This window comes from Larus michahellis, chromosome Z, assembly GCF_964199755.1.
Source record: "Larus michahellis chromosome Z, bLarMic1.1, whole genome shotgun sequence".
In the NCBI taxonomy this organism is placed as follows: Eukaryota; Metazoa; Chordata; class Aves; order Charadriiformes; family Laridae; genus Larus; species Larus michahellis.
In genome coordinates, this window is record NC_133930.1 from 20,196,146 (window position 1) to 20,214,158 (window position 18,013).

Genomic DNA, 18,013 nt, shown 5'->3' on the forward strand with positions numbered 1-18,013 from the left:
GGCAGATAAATAGAGATGACAGGTGGAAAGAAAGAAAGGGAAAAGCAATTGACCAGTTATAAGTGAAATGTAATTGGCAAGCCTCCATGACATCTCTGTTGAATACCCTTCAACTGTGGTTTGTCTTGCTCATCTGTTAAGCCTCACGGGCTCATCTGCGTACTCTGTAGAAACGGGCCTGCCAGGAAGATTTGCACCAAGAATAAATACATATTTCTCCCTCTTTATGCATACTATATGTGTATATGTACATATGTATGCACACACACGTGTGCAATTATATACCATTTTACACCAGAAAGCAAGGAATCCAAATAAACTCAATGACAGTACACTTATTTGCTTATTCCAGCTTTTCTCAATTTTTTCCACTTCCTATATAGTTCTAAGCTGGATGTCTAGCTTCTGTAGGATTTGTGTGGATGTGGAAATTTGTTAAGGATATATGAAGGTGCTACTTTAAAGTGGTAAGAACTCCATTACAAACAAATATGCAAAATACAAACATTGCATATTTTTTTCAAAATGGAGACACTATTGCAGACTGGTTTACTTGTCACTTGTTTACAATAGGAAAGGAATGTCCTTTTTCTCAGGGAAAATGCACATATGTGCAGAAGAAGGCAAAAGAAAAAAAGGTCAAAGTTTCCCATAAGGGTTCCTCACAGCACTTTGCATCCATCTTTCATGGGTTGATGCTCCTCTTTCTGTATCGTGTCCCCAACTCCGCTTATACTGTTTATCATAAAAAATAGCTGCTAGAAAATACGATGAAAGATAAAGATTGATTTTAAAGTAGTTCTGCAAAGACCTGTTTATGTTTCCTGTCACATCATTTTTCAGAAGGAAAAAAATAAAATACTTGCAGTAAACTATAAAATGTGGTCCTTTCACTAGTGTTTGAAGCGGGGCTGTAAGTTCAAGAAACACTGCACACATTTTAACCTCTTCATTCCTGAATTCAGATTTTTTCTGATCATGATATCTGTGATGCTTTACATCCACTCCACCATGCTGTGCTGTATCAAGCATTACCACCCCTAGAGAAAAGCGGTCGAAAACCATTATGGCAATATTTTCTGTATTTAAAATATTTCTGTCTTAGTCTGTCATGTGCAGTTAATAAAAAAGGAATATCGTAACTCAAGTGAACTTTATGTTTGCTCCTGTAAATCTGCCATTTTCATGCCAGCTAAAGCAGCACCACCCAGGAAAGGGCTGTAGGCTCACCTCAGTCCCTGGGGATGGAAACATTCATCTTCTCCCTGTTTCCCAGGGGTTGCTTTAACCATTATCTGGAGAATAATTGGTGAAAGGAAGGGAAAAGATTAACTTCCATCATTCCCACAGAGGTTACTGACCCTTGTGAAAATGATGTTAAGAAGCCACAGAGGACTTAGGCTTAGCTAATATAACGTTGTTTGGGCTCCTGCACTAGCCTTGCTTGGCATGTTGCGTGCTCCGGGACCGTGGGATGTCACCCTGTCATCTGTCTGGGTGGCCCTCCACTTAGAAGGAGGCTTTGGCCGCAGCTGAAACACTCTCTTCTCAGTCATTTTAAGCTTGTAGCATTTTCCTCAGCAAAAACATGTACAGTGTTTGAAGCAATGTACAGTGGCCCTGATATTTGGACTGATTTTTTAGCCTGTCCACAGTACTGTTAGGGCAGATTTAAAGTCATAGAATCATAGAATAGTTTGGATTGGAAAACTGCTAGATTGGAGAGTCCTGTGACTTCTTCAAAATTTAGACCTTAATTAATTGGTCAAGAATGCTAGCAGACACCTAATCCATCCTCTTAATAGATTGAGGCTGGAGCCTGGTCAAGGTCTTGCATCTGCACCCGCTTTTAGTTTCATATAGGTTGGATCTAAAGCTTGATGCGGTGCTGTAAGTGAAAAAAAAGTCACCCAAACTATCAACTGGATCTTCACATCAGACAAGAATTGACGAGCTGATATCAGAACTGTGCTTTAAATACAAAAGCAAATACAGTGCTTACAATGAAGAATTTAACATGCCTAATTTCAGTCCAGAGTAAGTTTGCATATTAATGTTCAAGTTGATTGTGAACACAAGGATATGCGTGTCCCCATCTGATGAATGAGGATCAATTGACCCAGAAAGGTGCAACTGGTACCTCTATAAAGTTTGTTGGATGTTTGTCAGAAAAAGGCAAGTTGTTTTCTGGCTTTAATATTAACCATAAATATGACAAATCACCTGGCATGGTGTAAATCCTCAGGAAAGATCTGTGGAATGCAGACATCCAGTTAATGTAATCAGTCATCAGGGGTTAGTTTTTCTCTGTGCAAACAGGATAGAGAGAACATTTGTCTGGCAACAAACCCCACAGTTTTATAGAGGCACTCTTACGTGCCAGTTATCGTTTTCTCTTTTATCCCCACCCCCCGACCCAAGTGATCTTCCCAAGAAAACCTCCCTGAACATATGTTGCTTGTTCGTACTTATTTGCCACTGACTGTTGCTCACAAAGGCCATCAGAGTTTCTCAAGAACAAGGGTTGTTTATCAAATCCAGCAAATGTCTGGGCACATGCATAGTGTTTATTAATGACCACGCAGTTGTTCTGTAACAGAGAATTCCAACAATATCACGTGAGAAGGGAATCCTTAATTATTTCAGCCACTCATAATTAGTTTAATGATCTGAGATTACTTGGTTGATTAGGCTGTGGTAAATGGGTCTAACATGCTCTGGCTTCTTCATTGATTTTTAAAGTATTCCATATAATGTTAACATTTGACAAGTGATTACTCAGAGCCTTCACAATGTGTGAAGAGATATTCACATCCCTTGGCTACCCTTCTCTGCATGCAGATTTTAAATAAACATTCCATAGCAGCACCACAGCTTGGAAAGGTTCTGTTTCAAGTCTTATGCTTTTTATTTTTATTACATGGGAAGTACAATATATAGTGTTACACTGAAAAAAGTGACACATAAAGCTTCCTCATTATGTAGTTCTTCTATTTATGAGATTTTTAAGGTTTTTGTACTGTTAGCTGCATTGCATTCATAGTCATGCATTCAATAACATGCTACAAACTAAATCGGTGGTCTCTTTTACTTTCTTTTTCAACGTCTGAAGAAACGTTAAAGAACATACCTTTGGCTCAGCTGGGAGAGGGAAGGGTAGCAAAGGAAACCGAGTACATTAGCATTATGCACAGCTGCGGCCATCCTCACACTAGTCAATTCTCCGAGTCATGAAACAGCAGTGGGGCACGGGGCAGGTCTGTGCATCTGGCCCTGCGTCCACACAGAGGTACTGATGGCCAGTACACAAGCCAGCACAGAGCTCCTGCTGGCCCATCTTGACTTCCCCTGATCCTGCTCACCTAATTTCCTGTACCCTCTTTAGGGAAAAAAAAGTCAGCCTGCTCTGTACTCTGGGTCCACATTTATTTGATCCAAAGACATTGCTGACAAATGACTGAGATATTATTAGAGGTTTAGGCTGTGTATTTTTTTCCACTTGGCTAATTGCGGAGCTCTAGATTTCTTCTAGCCTGCTTGCAAAAAGCTTTGTGTTCAGTTCTTGTGTGTAGTGTCATAAGCCATAATTATGTAGACTGCAACAGACTTAGTTCCAGATGCTTCCTATAGTGGGGAAACTTCCTGTTCAAAAGCAGTCTTTCATGTGCAATTTATACAGAAGCCTGCTGTGTGTGCTATATCCGTAACATATCCGAGTACTGCAAAACAGCAGGTTCACTTGTAAGGACACTGGTCCACCTCCAGGAAGCCACCCTTCAGCCTTTACTGCAGCCCCTGGCTCTGGGTGCTTCATGGTAGGCTTTTAGGAGAGTTTCATTAATTTCTGATGCTAAATTTCTGGCTGCTACAGCGGTCGTAGCAGCTTCCTTTATGCCAGTTGTTGCAATACTTTCAGTTCTTCTTAGAAAGCAGAAACAAGAAGACAAAGGGATTTGCTTTGATTTCAAAACTTCTGTTTTCTCTTTTACCGTATTTTCATATGAAGATTTTTTCAGTCTCCTTTATCATGCCGATTCTTTTCCAAGTCCTGCTGTTTACACCTAATGTCATGGATCTTCTAATTTACAGGGGTGCGAGGCAGGCAATTGGTAAGGCCATATTCACAAAACTGTATGTACCGCTGGACATTATGCACCTGATATTTGCAAGCTTCGAAAGCCTTGCCTCAGTACCTGCCTAAATTTGTGGGGGCCTTAAGCTCAAGGTGGGAAATCCTATGTTTCCAGGGATCCTCAATTTCCCTTTCCGCAGCAGTCTCAAAGCATCTCAGACTCAGGGAGTCCAAACAGCTTAATCCCTGTATTCCACTAACATGCCTTTGGGTTGCACAAACAAGGAGTTCATCTGCTGTTGCTGGGAAGTAGCTTCAGAGCACATGTAGTGCATATCCACAAGACTAGGCTCTACATAAAACAGTGGCAGAAAGTGCTTTGATTTAAAACAAAAAGGCAGGAGGAACTATGAAAGAGCATGTTCTTCAGATACAGCTGAACAGTGGCTAGAATCGCTACGGGACATGTGGAATATTTTAATGGCCTCTGCCCTAAGCCACTAAAGGACATACTGCCCGCCTCTGAGGAGGATGCCACAAAACCCAGGCTGAAGACTGCTCTCCTGTTAACCTCTGAGGGACATCTTTAAAGATTAACTGGGTGAAAGAAGGAATAGCCCTTTAGCTTGATGACTGGAACACTGAGGAAGAAGAGACCTGGGCCTTGGAGCCTGGTGCATGGCTTGTTTCTGTGTTTTTACAGAAGGACAGAGCAGAGAGCAGAGCCCAGGACTGCCCATCCAGCCCCCTGCCTGCCTGCCCACTGCTGCTCAGCCTTCTTTCACTTGCTCATTCCATACAAAGATCTACGTGTCCGTCTGAGCATTCCTGCTTCTTCCCCTCCAACAGACACAGTATATGCATACAGCACGTATGTGTGTGTGTGCACATACACTTACTGTGCACACACATACTCAGGCGTGAGCACTGGCAGCTTCATTCTCTTGGCAGCCAGGAAATGTTTAGCTCAGCTCAAGTCAGCAAAAGCAGGAACCATGACTGCAGACTTATTAATAAATGAAGTAAAATGGCAAAAGCAAAACTTTAGTCTGGTGACCCAACTGAGAGAGAAACAATACAGTCACTAATCTAGCCATTGCACTTTTGAAATGGAGCCAGGTGCACTGGAGACTGATTTGTAACCTGTAAGTGTTGAATATATAAAATTTAGGTTTATATTTATTTATGCGATTTAATCATCAATTGAAAGACTGTATTAACCTTAGAATTTGTTGCTATTTATACTGGAGGAGTCTAGATAACTTCTTCATATCAGATAGTTAGCTGCTTGCGAGTCATTTTTCTACTAGTAAGTTAAATCGTTTGCATTCAGTTTACATACTGTCTTCCAAAACATACATGCTCATTGGAGGGACAAGCAGTACGCTTGGCATGAGGCTGCACGTGTGGAGCTGCCAGGGCGTTCACCAACATCCAAAAGGTTTTTGGGCCAGAGGAACTCAAAATAAACTCAGTCTAGATGCCAGCAGGCCCTGTGCTCGGTGGTTGTGGTAAACAGTCAAGGCAAGGGGATGGATTTCCTCTGAAAAGTGGGTTCAAATGGCTTTTCATCTGTGAAAAACATCCAGCAAAAACTAAACTGCATAGGCAGCGCCTTTCTGTTTTCTGATTATCAGGTGCTGAGTTATTTCAAAAAACATTAGTATCCCTTTCTTCTTGTGCCATAATATCTATGGCCCTTGTTAAAGTCCCTGTAATAGGGTCAGCTTGGTAGGACCACTAGCTACTTTAATTAGAGAAAACAGAACATGTCAGAAAAAAAACAGGGGAAAATGGGCTGAAACCCCTGCCCCAGGCCTCGTTTAGTCTAGTGGTGTTTTTCTGGATGGCAGCAGACTGCTCTGTCCCCTCTGGATGCCGAGGAAGTCCCTTTGCTCCTGCCACTGCTGAAGTTTGGCATGGTGCCTCTTGGCTGCAGCCTCTGCCCTGCTGCCCACGCCGTCCTCTCCCTGTCTCACCCTGTCTGCCCACACTGCCCCGGGGATGCTGGCTGGCAGCGGTCCCCCCCATCCCCCGGCACAGTCCCCCAATGCCACAGGCAGGGCAGGGAGCCCTCTGTCTCTGCTGCTGCCCTGGCAAAGGAGCCGAACAAATGAAGCCAAGGAAGGAAAGGGCAGGCCACAAAGCAAGGCAGTGGCAGCATGGTCGAGAGCCAGGCTTTAGGTCTTTGGCCAATAAAAGCATTACTAATAGGAGACTGGGGATGGTTAAGGGAGCAGGAGGCCCTGGAATGTGGCTGGAAGACAACTAGGAGCTGGGACGAGGACTGGGACAGAACACGAGACAGGGAGCAGGCTTGGGAGGCAGTGGCAGGACAGACGGGCCACCTGCTTCTTGTCCTAACATCCATCCCCCAGGTATTGCAGGCTTTTTGCTTTCTTGATCGTCTCTGACCACATTTTCATCTTGCCCATGCGCCGACAAGACAAGCTGACTGTGTCCTGCTGGCTGAGCAGCAGGCTCCTCAGATCACTCCCCTCCTCAGCATCCTAACCACCCGGACAAAACATCCATATTCGGGACAAGATTTCCTGGTAAACCAGGTGTCCTGAAGCAACTAGTGGGCTACACTTATATAGCAGATGGACTCATATTTGTGTGGCCTGCTGCAAGTTTAATATCCTGGGTGGTGGCTGGTAAAGGGTTGCACTGGCCAGATGTGGTCTGTGATTCAACTTTTGGGCTAAACTTGACCAGGGCTGGTGGATGTTCCAATGGGTTTCAGTAGGTATTTGTTGGTTAAGGGCTGGAGAAGGTTTGGTAGCTTTGAACACACTGAAGAGAAGCAATGTGAATCTCTTTTACTGGGTCTAGCATCTGTCCCAACCTATAGAAATTACAGAAAGGGCCACAGAAGAATTCCCCAGACCTTCAGGGTCTGACTGTCATTGCGTTGCCTTTGTGGTGAGCATCATAAAAAAGTAAGACTAACCAAACCGGATCAATCCAAAGTGCCTTCTAGCCAAGTGTCCTTTCTCCAGCAGTGGCCCACAGTAAATGTGTTAGGAAGAGAATAAGAACAAAACCAGGTAATAATTCCTCAGAATGTTCCTCCAGATTCCAGTGTGCTGTGTGGCAGCTGGGGGAGTGCATTAAGGAGGAGGGAGAAGTTTAGAGGTCCTTTGTGCTACCTTACATCCACATGAGACATGGTTTAATCCCACATTGCAAAAATATCACATAAGGGATGGGAAAGTGGCAGCTGTTTTGATTGTGACCTGTGGGATTCCTGAAACTAGGGACGGATGGTGACAATGATGAATAAAGGCCAAAAAAAGTCCCAAGACTTTCCAAAGAGAAGAATAAGGAGAAGAAATCAGGAGGTATTGTCCCATGTATGGTCTTTTCATGTCAGTGTCTTTTGCTGCTGCTTTTGAAAATACGAGTTGACTTCATATATTTCTTCAAAGCAAGATTCGGATGTTATATGTATTCATAGGTGATGATTTCCAGCACCCGCAAACAGTGATTATCCATTAATGAGATGGTATTAGTCAGTGTTTTGCAAACCAGCACATCTCAGTTACTGCAGTTCCTCCCTGCACTTATGATGGAAAATAACTATTGTAACTGTGGCCTCTGCTGTCAAACACTGACTTTTGGAGCAGTGCCTATTGTACACTGTCTCCTGCGCTGAATGTATCTATACATGCTCGCTATAATAAATAAGCAGGGAAACAACATATAAAAAACATTCCAGTCATGACTGCAGGGGGACTGCAAAGCTCATGGCCGTTAATTCTTCCTCCTCAAACATTTCTTGTATTAAAAATTGAATGAAGTGATGAGCCAAGGAGGAGGGCTTGTGAAAAGCTTATCAGGAATAAATATTTAGAAAACTTTGCTATTATAGCATCATTCCTGACAAGTTTATCTTAAAAACTCTTGCTTTATACTATCTTTCAGCCCAGAACTTGCACAAAAATGGACATTCAAAGTGGTTTCATCTGAAGTGTATTCAGGCTTTCCATATGTGTTTCTAATGTTTCCCTAGACACCACTTTGAACTATTTAGGAAATCTCAAGGGGGGTGTTTGTTTAAGATTGCTGAACAGAATGGCACTGCAGCCTGGGAACTACACAAGCAAAAGAGAAATACTGTCCTCACGAAATACACTGTGGATGCCTTGAATTGCTTTGTATTACAGTTGATGCTAAAATTAGCAGCAGAGTGTTATTGTTGTGGGAGCACGGGGAGTGTGTTGTAGCACAAGCAGAGCTCTGGCGACAGCACCCAGGACTGGCCGGGATGAGAGCTCCCACTGTCCTCCCTGCCTGGAAATGCCGTGTTTCTCTTACATTTTATAATTTTAAAGAAGCATTGCTTTCAACCTGCATCAAAAGTATAAAGCACCTCAATTTTCTTTCTTCGAGCACAGTAAAAAAGCATCATTATTATTGTGCGCTTCACGCTTTAGTCCTTGCAAACCCTGTTATGAGTAAACACCTCTCACCTGAACAAAGGCGGCAAGGACTGGTCCTCATGTGAGCAGGCACCCTTCACATGGATGAAAAGAGACTTTGCATTTTAGTTGAACCTTCCAGCAATGGCTTGTTATTAGCTATTCATGGTATCATCCAGATTAGATAAAGACAAACAAAGAGTGTTTTCTCCCAGGTTGTCATAACTATTTATTTGTTGTGTTTTTCTTTCTAAAATAAAGAAAACTGTGGCTAGATCTTTCAGCCCAAGGGCATGTTCCTACTTCTAGCTGTGCTCCAGCCCTCTGCTTGTATGTCCTCAAACTCCTTGGGAACATGGAAACAGAGATTTTTTTATTTAAGGAAACAGGAAAATGAGCAGGAGAAGATTGGCAGAGCTCCCTGTGTTTTTCTACAAGAGAAAGAACAGGACAAAAAAGTGCAACTGCAGCTTTGCCCATCATCTGGAAGCAAATAATGAATGCCTAGCTTTATAGTTCAGACATCCCAGTCATATTTTCAGTTCCTTCTTTCTCCAGCTTTACTCACAGGCACAGAGAGGAGCAGGGCTGGGGCCACCCCATTATACCTGTCACCTGCTTTGACACCCCTGCACCAGCTGTTATGCCAAATGCTCCCCGTTCAGTTCTGTGATCTCTTCCATGTGGGCAGACACTGTCACATCTACATTTTCACTATGACTGGTCAGGACTGGTCTTGCTACAAAGTCAGTTTCAGATCAGCCCTACTTTCGGGTCTGTCTGCTCCAGTTTTATGGATTCTTCCTACACAGAGAGGGGAAGCTGGTCAGAACGGGGCTTTCTCTTCACAGGGAGCAGTGCCCGTACAGCCCACCACAGTGCCACCTAACTCAGAGCATGACAGGGAAAACAGAAGCATTTACTAAGGGGAATGTTTGTGAGCCAATTCCAGACGTGACATGTAGAGTAAAGCAAATCTTTTTCATTGCAGAGTATTAGCCTCTTTTACCAGCATGTTGTCCTGTCCTCACAGGTAGCAGCAGACGTAGGTGGGCTTGCAAGTCAGTCTGCAAATGAATGGAAAATCAGGTAAGATGAACCTGGGTGTTTTGCAATGTCGATCATTGTATTTAAACATCTCCAACAGTGCAGCAGAAGTGAAACAGGCAAGCAGAAAACCCTTTCTTTCAGGAACCTCCCCTCAGCACTATACCCTTGTTGCAGGTAAACATCTTTCCCTTAAAAAACACTTTGAGTCAGAGACGTTTTGAGTCAGGTGCATGCAGAGAAGCTCTGGTCAATTTTCCACTACACTTTAAAATGGTGTCCTTCCCATTGGCCCCCCAAAACCACCTGCTCCACTTCTCTGCCAGAGGGTGCCACTAGGGTGGGAGAGACGCGTAGCAGGTCCAACCTGCTTATGCCTACCACAAATACAGAGATGCTGGCTGGAGGCAGTGACACACAATAGGTCAGCTTTAAACTTGGTGCTCCTAGGTCTCCAGGGGTTGTGCAAATATTTGCTTTGCTCTGCAGTATCACGGCACTCCCTAAGTTTCTGCTCTGAATGGGCCCAAAATGCTCAAAACAAGCTCAAGTGAAACTGCCATTCTTCAGGTGGTTTTGCACTGAAACCATATCAAAATACGTGGTCATTGTTTCGCAGAGGCTTGTGGAAAGGTATATTTAGAAAAGCTAAAAAAGGCAGTGACATTTTGGCAAACTGTGGTATTAAGGGCCACTTTATACTGAATGATGGATTCAGAGCTCACATGCATTATGATGAGGAAAAATACATGCTGTCCATAATCATACAGCAGTATTTTCAAGACATGCTCTTTCATCCCACACCATTCAGCTTAAAGATGTGAAACCATCAGGAGGGGTCCTGACCCACCCTCACTCCTGTCAGTCCAAACACCTGTTGCAGTGTCAGCCATCCTCCCTTCCTAGGGCAGCACTGGGGCCACAACCGAAACTCAGGCTTGACATTAATGTTATCAGAGTATTACATGGGAGGAAGCGTTGCAGATGACAAGCCGCGATTATGTTTGCTGAAACACCAGGGCTGGAAACAATGATTGCAGAAAAGAACGAGATTAGCAGCACAGAGTGACCAGATTAGCACTTGCTGAGCTGCTGTAGCTCAAAGCTGCTAAATGCCCTCGCTACCCACAAAACAAACTCAACCGTCAGAGATTTGATTTAAAACTATCTGGTCTTGTCACCTCAGGTGAGCTCAGAGCCTATGTTCTTTGCTTGCACTGGGGCAAACTTACATTTAAATTACAGTGGTTATATTTTTCCTAAACCCTTACATTTTTGCTAACACACCTCAATCCCTCTTTTCAGTAGGACACTTTGAGTAGAGTTCAGAAAGGATTTAAAACCCTTTTGAAAACAGGACGTACACGTCAAAAGTACTGGCAGAGCCCTGAGCATGGGGAGCATTGTCTCCCAGAAGGAAAGAGGTGGCTGTGCGTGTCTAGGCTGAAGCTACTTTGCTGCAGGGTGCAAACAGAGCTGATGGGCAGCTGTCCATCCCCAAACATGTAGTCACAGTCTACAACGTAAAGAGCTTAACACCACATGGAGCAGTGGCTAAATGCCTTTCATGTCTAAATCACCTTTAAAAATGTAGTATAGGCTATGAAGTTGCTTCAGCGTATCTGACCATGTTATCCTAACGGCTGAATGATGACGCTTAAGAAGCACTGGATGACACATCTGTAAAATTATTTTTCTTTAGATAGGGCTGTCATGATTAGGAAAAAAAGAAATCTGTTAACAGTAAATAGAGTGAGAACAGTGAAGACTACTAAAACAAAGACACAGCTAAAGGTGGGACAGTTACCACAGAAAGAGGCATCGTTTTTATCAAAAGGACAGGCAAAAAGGAGAGAAAACAAGCCTACACAAAGCCCATATCAAAAGACGTCCTGAAGTGCTAATACCTCAAGAGACAGGTTGGTGATTAAGACTTGTGTTGACATTTAAACCAGGAAAGGAGTAAGGGCCACATCTCAGTTCTGTCTTTGTCCCTTTGGGATCTGATTGAAATGGAACTGAAGGCTGATGCTATGCTTCAGCACTATTCGGTTGAGCTTTCGAAAGGATAATGTTGGTATAGAGGACATGCATGCAGTGTCTCAAACTGGGTAGTGCAGGGAGACAACAGTTAGGCAGTGCTGGCTAATGCACACTGTATTTTCAGGTAATTATAACTTTTTTTTTTCCAGATAAATTATAATGTCCCATTAGTATTTATTAAGTAGGCCCCGCAACCTGCTGTTGAAGAGAGGATCAGAAGAGGATAGCTACCAGTTTCTTCCCTCCTCCCACACTACACACTGATCCAGGTTACGCTCACTCACATACTCTGGGACAGACCTGTGCTTCGATGTGACTTTTGGTTTCTGATACTGCAGTCTGTGGGGACTGGCTGGTATATTTAATCCGTCTGCTGCTAGTATCAGTGAGGATTTCTTGTCCGGAACCACTTGCCTGTTTGTATTCCACACAAGGATTTACAAGAGACTATGAGAAATAAAGGAAGAGATAAATGGGGGGAAAAAAGGCAGAAAAAAAAGTGAAAAGTGATTCAGAAATGTGTCTGTTCTTTCCGTTCGAGCCACTGTACAGAAACTATGCTTCTATTGTGGGACAAAGACCTTTGAGCACAGTGAGATGTGTTTATGCTGCTCCTATCAAAGAGCCTTTCATCTCCACAAAGCAAATTATTAACACATTCCACTGAAGATGTGGGGGTGGAGGCCTGGCCTTGGAAAAAAAGCTGGCCAAAAATGAACATTTTTTTTTATAAACACTTTTAATGATAGTGAATGGCGCCTTGCCAAGACACTTATGCCCAGTGAAGCACTGCAGGCTGATTGTTTGTCTGGAAAAGTCCCGTGGGCTGAGCCTTTTGTGCCGAGGAATTTCTCCTTTCAGAGGCAGTGGTGTGGGAGGTGTGGGCCTTTCCAGGTTCATCGAGTTAAGGTCTGCACTGCCGGTCGCCTTAAACCTGCACCAGAGACTAATTTTTGTTGGATGAATGAACACTCGCCTCTGTTCCAGGCGGTAAATCTTGGCCTTTCAGGAGAAGCTCAAAACATGAGGAGTAACCTACACAAAATATGCACAACAGCTCTGTTAATAGACGACTCCCCATGCACACCCGGCATCCTGTGCAGATGTCTGGCTACCTAGCAAAAATTTTGCTTACTGTTATTCTATGAATAAGTAAATATTTTATGTTTTCTCCCTTGCCCCATGGATCAATATTGGCTTGCTTAGGAAAAAGGCTCATTGTTAGTAAATGGAGGCGTGGAGTCAGTTTATCAATAAATTGTTAAAAATCTGGCTTTTTTTCCATTGACTTTTTTTCCCATTTCATATGAAAGTCTTGCTATTATTTGCATGAGCATCATATTTCTTCGTTGCTATTATTATCCCAGGACAGGATGTGTGTGTGTGTGCATATGTACGTATATATATAAATGGATAGTGATGAGTTTGACAGGTTCCTGCGATTCAAAGGATAGCTGCTGCCCTTGGAAGACAATATATTTCTTCTAGGGCAGTGCCTAAGTAGAGCTCAATGGACTCCAGGAAAGGGGAGTACCCACGGCTTCCTGTCCATGCCCCAGTGCCTCTTTCACACTTAATATTTAGCCTTTTGGCAGTCATGGACCCCAGGGGAGAATGGGATTTTCTGCGAGCTCTAGTTTCTATGTGCATCTCTCAGATGTTTATGTCCTTGTGTAAGCTGATACCCAGTTAGCTTAAGATACTTAAGGAGACCATTGTTCGAGGGTTTTTTCCAAGATACAAATGTCCATACTGACCACTGTGAAGTAGGTCTGGAGTTTGAACTAACCCAGTTGCCAGTTGTGGTTTGCAATGCACGACTGGCCCGTGGGTGATGTTGAGGAATAGTGCCAGCTGAGATGATTAAAATTTTCAGCTTCCTGCTGTAAAAACAGACATTCCGTGCTTGAGAAAGTGATCGGATCTGAGTGGAAAAAGCACTTACAATTTGTGGAAGACATAAATCTTAAAAAATTAATCTTGTTCAGATCTCTGACAAAACCAAGAGTTAAAATGTACCCTCTGAAAAGAGGAAAGATCCTCATTTATAGCATATTTATGCCTGGTTTATGGCATATATAGTTTCTGAGCTTTAGGACACAGGGGCCCCATAGTCTTAAATTGAAGGCATCTGATCTGAGACCTGAGGACTTAGCAGAGCCTCGGAACTGCCAAGAGCTCATCAGCTGGGAAGCCAGAACTGCTGGGTCCTTGGTCACCCTTTGGCCCAGGTGAACAGGTGAGGAGAAATCAGGAAAAACATCTGCAAAAATCACGCCATGTAGTTGGAACTTTTGCATTTGTACAAGTTGGCAATTTCAAACAAAAAAACCATCCTTGTCAGAAATTTTCCAGCTATCTTGATTTGAGTGAGAGCTGAGTTAGGTACAAGCTAGCAATACAATGTTTACGATCCAAGAACTGGTAAATCAGCATAATGGTTCAACCACAGGTATTCTGGTCCCTAGACAAAAATAACCTCACTGAATGAGTTTTGGTCTATGTGTATCCATGCATATGGATGTATAACACATGTACACACTCTATATGTTACAATGATATTGAGAAATACAAGACTTCATTATTTTCAAGGCCCACATGGGCAGGTTTTGTCAGAAGTGAAGTGCACCTTACAGACAATTTGGCAGCTGTATCTGAACTTTAGCAGTAACAATCTTAATGTATCTCTCAGTAACGCCTGTTATAGTTTACTTCAGATGAAAATAAAGTTTCTTGATTTCTTTGTAATACTTTCTTTATACTTATACTTCTTTATAATTCATCCAAATGATGAATTTTCAGAATGTTGTAATGATAAATTTTCAAACTCCCAGAATGAACGCCATTTATAAGGTGTTTGTCCTCACTGAACTCCATGGTTAAAGCCTGGCTCCCCCGCAGCCAAAAACAAAGGTCCTGTTTGATTGTGGCAATGCTAGGATTTCACCCGGCCAGCTTCACTGACAAACGCATTTTCCCTTTGACTCCTAGCCTCATTTTAGCTTTTCTCCTTCAGAAGTCCAGTTACTTGGCATTATTTTTCCTCAGTCAGCTCTTCTCTGTTCTGCTGGGGGACGGCTGAGTCCAAGGGATCAAAAGATTCCCAGACTCTTAATCTACCCTTACTTAGAGGGGTTTGTTTTGTTTTGTTGTTTTGCTTGCTTTTCCACTGAAAGCTGTTTCCCTGCTCTACTTACTCTGCGTGAGAAAGTCTGAGTAGAAATAGTCCTGAAAGAGCAACTGCGCAATATCTGCGGTCGGAGGCATCCTGTCACCAGGCCGATGGAAAGCTACTGTTCAGAGAGAACAGGTTTTGGTCTTCACACTGCTGGACCCATCACTTTCTTTGCCCTGGATGCAGTGCAGACAGGCACATGGGAACAGTCTTTTCTTCAGAAACCTTATCCATCTAGTCTACCATTTTAGGCATTATGCAGTAATATTATTTTATTGTGTATCTTACATACAATGTTTTAAGACGCTTCTAAGGGTTAAGACAAGTAAGGCTCAGCTCTTCCTCAGATGTGTCAATCTGTGTAACTACAATGCAGCTCATACGTTACTGAGGCTATAAACACAAGTCAGCAGCAGTTAAACTGTGAAATGCTCAAGAGCCACAACATTTGAGCGTGTGTGCTTAAATTTAAAGTTAGAATCCATCCTCATGTTCCTAAATAAAATCAGAATAAATTTAAGAGCCTCCTAGGACTCCATATTGCTTCAAGAGACTCATCTTCTAATTTTAATCCCTATTTCCTACACATTAGAAGCAATGAAGTTCCAATGGCTATGGGGCAGTGCATGACTCTTTGGAGTTTGCTGTCCCTTTAGCTGCCCTTCAATGTGCATAGTGTAAAAATGCTCTAGGCTATACAGTTCAGCTTGTTGCATCAGCTTGTCTCAACTCTGCTTGCAAAGCCAAGCCCTTGCTCAGCCTGTAACGGTCCCACGTTTTGTTTGACTGTAATACTAAATACCAGATCTCTACTTATTTCAGGCTCTTGATTTCCTTTTGGCCAGCACTTCACCTTCACTTGTGAATATGAAGGTATGTATACATCAGCTCTCTTCAGTGGTGTAGTTTCAGAAATATAAGCAAAGTGTCTGTTTTCTGAAATACTAAAATCAAACCACATCATCAGAAATGTCTTTCTTGATGTATTCTGACTTGTGTAACAGGTCAGTGCTCGGATGAATCTTAGGGACCTGAAACATCGATGTCTTGCATGTCACGACTACACATTATGGGGTCCTTCGTGAAAGGTTTCAAGACCTTCTCAGACCACTGGGATTCCACATGATTTAGCTCAGTTCAGGGTGCATTTGCCATTTCTAAAGCACTAGATTAAGATTTCAGATTCCTTGTTATAAACATCAGTGCTTTGCCTTCGTTCATGTTCCTAAGGGACCATTTGCTTCTGGGACATTTGTTTCCTGTCCACTCTTCTGCACATTTGCTCTCTCCAGCCCTCAGGTGTAGGTGCTAGAGTCCTATGCAGTTTGTGAACCATAATCTAAGTGCTTAACCTAGCCAGACCTGGCTTTTAAGGATGTATTTTTTTCCTTTGGCAATGAAATTTGGTTTACAATGTGACAGACTCTGGTATCACCTAAGCAGATATAAATTAGTGGTTTCCCTTAATATTTAGAAAGGAACAGGACTGAGGTGGCCTGAAGTGAGTCTAGGTTTAAACACATTCACACACGGATGAGTGAAACAAGCATTATCATCTGTGAAAGGACTGGTGCTCACTCTGCTTTCACTCCTTTTGGTATGACTCTGGAAGAGGGAAGCCCAGTGCTTGGAAACAGATGCCGCTTAATCACCTGCAAAGGTGGAACTCCGGGACTAAACTGTGTGGCTGGCTCTTGCAGTAGGATATCTGAGAGATGATGGATAAGGATCCAATCTCATTAATGAGTACTGTCTATGCAAGTTTACTTCAAATACTTTCCTCCTTACAGTGCCCCAAGGACAGACAGACTTCACATATAGACAGTGACGAACACCAACTCTTTGTATTGTTCACCCAGTCTTTGTCTTTCCAACTTATTTTTAATTTCTCTTTGATTTTTTTCTGTTACAAATTTGTCACTGCTGCTAGCAGCTGACTTCCCTGATGGGAGGCAGGAAGCTGCTAATGGGGAAACACCTTTCTCTGTGTTGGTTAATTTTTCACCAAGGGGATATTTCCCAGGCTAGGAAACTGTCAAAGGAAGTGAGTATGTTGGGAGGCTGGGAGGAAATGGAGAAAGAGGGAGTCCTAGATGGTCTGCCAAGAGCACTGCAGCTGCTCCAGCCCTTGCACAGTTAAGATCTTAGAGTGAGAGTGAAGCCAAAATTTTAAGCAATCAAGCAAGCAGGAAAAAATTCCACCGGAGGAGAGCAATTGTCTTGGTGACATTAGTGAAAGGAATTTGAGATGTGAAGAGGTGGAGGGGAGCAGGGACTGGTAAATGCTGGGGGAGAGGCTCATTCCTCAAGGAGAGGGGGGAATGCCCCAGAAAATCTTCCCTACTGATGGGGTTGCGCCTGTTAAAAACAGTCCTCGCACTCACATAAAAGCCATGTATATATTTACAAACACGGAATCACGGAATCATAGAATCTTCAGAGTTGGAAGGGACCTCTAGAGATCATCTAGTCCAACTCCCCTGCTAGAGCAGGATTGCCTAAAGCACATCCCTCAGGGCTGCATCCAGGCGGGTCTTGAAAATCTCCAGAGAAGGGGACTCCACAACCTCCCTGGGCAGCCTGTTCCAGTGCTCTGTCACCCTCACTGTAAAGAAGTTTTTCTGTGTATTTGAACGGAACTTCCTATGTTCCAGCTTGTGCCCATTGCCCCTTGTCCTGTCGCTGGGAACCATTGAAAAGAGCCTAGCTCCGTCCTCCTTAAACCCACCCTTTAGATACTTGTAAACATTAATCAGGTCCCCCCTCAACCTTCTCTTCTCCAGGCTAAAGAGTCCCAGCTCTTTCAGCCTTTCCTCATAAGGGAGGTGCTCCAGTCCCATAATCATCTTGGTTGCCCTACGCTGGACTCGCTCCAGTAGTTCCCTGTCCCTCTTGAACTGGGGAGCCCAAAAGTGGACACAGTACTCCAGTTGTGGCCTCACCAGTGCAGAGTAGAGGGGGAGAATGACCTCCCTCGACCTACTGGCCACAGTCTTCCCTATGCAGCCCAGGATGCCATTGGCCTTCTTGGCGACAAAGGCACACTGCTGGCTCATGGATAATTTGCTGTCTACCAGGACCCCCAGGTCCTTCTCCTCAGAGCTGCTTCCCAGCATGTCCGCCCCTAACATATACTGGTGTTTGGCATTCTTCCTTCCCAGGTGCAGGACCCTACACTTGCTTTTGTTGAACCTCATTAGGTTCTTCTCTGCCCAGCTCTCCAGCCTGTCCAGGTCACGCTGGATGGCAGCA